The following is a 3639-nucleotide window of genomic DNA, read 5'->3' as shown; positions in this document are numbered from 1 at the left end:
GGAGAGGAAGGGGCTGGCTGTTCAGGTTGGGGTATACCAGCAGCATTTGCAGGTAGTAACAACCCAACTCTAGGGGCTTTTAGGCATTAGGTGGGCACGGGTCTGAGGTGAAGCTGGTGGAGCAGCCTTTTTCGAACTCCACCAAAATGAGCTAGGAGTTTAGGTGTTTGGGACAGCTTCACCAGATTCATCTGTGGATCAATGGAGTGAAGCTCTCACAAACAGTGTCCCCTAGCCAGTTTCCCCAAAATAAGCATAATCAAACCTATGAAGTAAATTTGACTTTGTCCAAAAATATTCAATCCTAACCCAAACATGTTATTGTGTGACGAGCAGAAATACTTAATGAAAAATGTACCAAATTCTGAATGAACAACAAATGTAACTGAATATGCCAAGTAATTCAGAATTCATGGGGGAAACAGATCGATTTAAATACTGTGTACCTTACAAACTTCATATTCAACATCCATACTTTCCCCTAATTGTGGTAACGAGCTAGATAGCATTTCGATGGCAGGATTGTCGTTAGAGGGTGATATACCCAGCTGCTCAGCTGAAATGGCATCCAAATAGATAAAGGGAAAGGAGACTTACGTCAACTAAGCAAGATGAAATCCATATAAATAAAATTCGAATATAAACTAATACATACATATAAATAATATTCAAGCATATTCCTCCCGTTCCTTTTTAGTCCGCGTTTTAGAATTGTCTCAAGTCAAACTTTGTAAAGTTTGACCAGCTTTATATTAAAAAATGTCAACATCTACAATACCAAATAAATATAATATGAAAATAATATTCTACAATGCATGTAATGAAACTGACTTGGTATTAGAAACGTTGATATTTTTCTGTACAAACTTGATCAAACTTTACAAATTTTGACTTCAGTCAAAGCTAATATGCAGAGTCAAAAGGACCGGAGGGGTACTATATAAGGTGTTGACTTCAACAGGTGAGATTGGTAAACTATATAAGGTGTTGACTTCAAAAAATGAGATTGTATTGTTTTGCTTGCAAACCTATTCTTCGCAAAATAATCATGGAGAGCGAAATACATAATTAGAAGTTGTATGATGTTTTCAGATGTTCAAAATGGACACCGTTCGTGAAAACAATGGACGTTACCACTATGAACAGCACTCACACAGGCCAAACAAAAATAGTAATAAATTAATAATAAGCACAAGCACATTCATAAGTACAGATATTGCCAAACCTTGTATGAAATAATCACCAGGTAACTCGATATCATTGGGTGGTTCTTCATCCTCATCATAGTTCTCCTCATCAAACACTGAAACTTTACTGCAGACCGAAGCAAACATTGTGTTTGAGGATAAGTAATCTTTCTTCGATAGCAAATGGTATTCCTCCGTAGCTGCTTCAACTTCAGGTCCATCATATTGTTCATCAATATCTTCATAGTCAATAGCATCTTCCGCTTTCTCATCATAGTCTACGGTACAGAAAAAAGATCAGGCATCAACTATTTTGTACAAATATATAATTCAAATGGGAAACATTGAATATCAAAGCTGTCAGAAACAGCAGAAAAATGAATAGTTCACAAATTAGACTCGACAAAGACCCATTAGAACTTGCTCATGCTTATACAGAATTACAGATGTGCCACTTACCTTGCTCAGAAGGATCATCTGGAGCTGAGGAAGACTTAGTTAGCTATAAGCAAACAACACAGTATTAATGCATTTTGAAAAGAAAAAAAGATTAATCCCATTAACATTGTGATTATCATTGGATGACATACATCAATGTCTTTCAGTGATGGACCAAGCTTGTCTGCCAGCGCAAAAAGATGGTCCTTCGCATCCTGATAATCAAGAAAAAGTCGTAAGAAATGAAGCACAAGCATCATTACATTACAAAGACAACTAAATAAATTCTTGTTATCCAAAGTTCAAGCAAAAAATCAAACAATGGAGGTAAATCTATGCTGCAGAACTGACTGCTTTGGGTTAAAGAAGACCTACTGAGGAAAAGCCAAAAATGCTTGGATGGTTTTCCAATTACAAGAAAACAGTAATATGGACAGCGGAATCATCAGTGGATTCTTTGAATTTTAACCGTCATTTTAATGGCAATCCTCCTATACAGGTCCAAGCCACTCGTGTTATTTCTGAAATTTTCTGAACTTGACCCAATATCGAAAGTGTACCCAGTTATGTAGTGGCTGCCTCCAAAAAGACAGAATTACTATTCCTACTTGTATTTCGCAGTGCCAATAATAGGTAACGTATTTCATTTCAACAAAAAAAACAAGATTCTGGGACGTTGTAAAGTTAACCTTTCCTAAACTGCTAATGTTAGCTGCTATCAGGTTACAGATCACTCTAAACTGCAAAATCATACAGGTAGCAGGCAAAATGATAATAAAGCACTTATGTCAAATAAAGTTAAGGTGTACTGAATTATCGGGTATGAATCGGCACCACTAGGGAGAGATGACAATTCACAGAACCAGGGTGTTTGAAAAAATAACCCATATGCTGGTGACGAGATACAACTTGTGCATTCGCGACAACCATATCACACTGGGTAAAGCTTCCCATCAGTCTATCCGCATCATTCAGTTGACATATGACAGTATTGCACAACTAAACAAAATGTCTACATGTGTATCATCTGCTAGAGGCAGCCAGTTGAAACAGTAGAAACACAAAAACATGTGATTCCCCAGGAGAACATAGATAGGCCAACACGGCATTCACCTCGTCGAGGTAGTCAGCGTCCAGGCCACCAGCATCGTCGACGTTGCCGAACATAAACCCCAGGAGGCGATTCCCTTCACCAGGCTCCTCGTAATCGTCTTCGTCGTCGTCATCTGGGAGGATTGCCAGAGATAAGCGAGATGGGGCGAATTAAAACCGGCTCGATGACCCATCGATCGATCGGCCCTAGGGCGGGTGCGCGGCGGGCTCACCCGCGGCGCTTGTGGTCGCAACGTCGTCCTGGTCGTCGCGCTCGCTGTCGCTCATGGCTTCCGCCTCGGATACTCCGTCCGCGGAGGCGGCCGGGATCCGGGGAGGGGCGCGGCGGCGAGGAGGGGAGGCGAGGAGCGGCGGCGCGGAGAGAGGGGAGGGGGTGGGGACAAGTGAGGGCTGCGATGCGGAGGCGGTGCGCATCGGGGTGCCGGAGCAAGCGGGCCGGGCTGACACGAGCCTTGGCCCGTTATAGTAGACGCGGGCGGGCCTATGTCTCGCTTATAACGAGACATGCTGCACCGCCTGAAGAAGCCAGCGCCAGACTAGGCCGGCCCACTGCCACAGCAAAAGAAACCTACACACACCGACTATTACGGAGCTTTTACTTAATCTTTCCAACCAAGGCTGGTTATAGTGAGAGTATACCTGGCCATACCTCGGGCCGGTCTGGGCTTCGGGCCGGGCCTAGCCAAGCCTGACGCAAAAAACCCAGGCCCGGGCCCAGCCCGGCCATCGGGCCTGTTTTCTGGGCCTGAGCTCGGCCCGAACACATAAAAGCCCGTCGGGCTCCAGGCCGGCCCGACCCGACCTTCAGGAAAGTGCAAAAATGACGGGCCCGGGCCTGGCCATCGGGCGCAAATCTAGGCCCGAGCCCGGCCTGGGAGCAGCTCGGGTCGGGCTTTTTCGG

At 44.0% G+C, this 3639-nt stretch overlaps 1 pseudogene; it reads right to left on the bottom strand.

The window, feature by feature from the left end:
- LOC123149526 (transcription initiation factor TFIID subunit 1-like) overlaps positions 1-3182 on the bottom strand; it is a 14577-nt pseudogene extending 11395 nt beyond the window's left edge.
- Positions 3183-3639: the final 457 nt, after the last annotated feature.

Source organism: Triticum aestivum, chromosome 7A, assembly GCF_018294505.1.
Source record: "Triticum aestivum cultivar Chinese Spring chromosome 7A, IWGSC CS RefSeq v2.1, whole genome shotgun sequence".
Lineage (NCBI taxonomy): Eukaryota > Viridiplantae > Streptophyta > Magnoliopsida > Poales > Poaceae > Triticum > Triticum aestivum.
The sequence above is the reverse complement of the archived record's forward strand: the minus strand, read 5'-3'. Positions and strand labels throughout refer to the sequence as shown.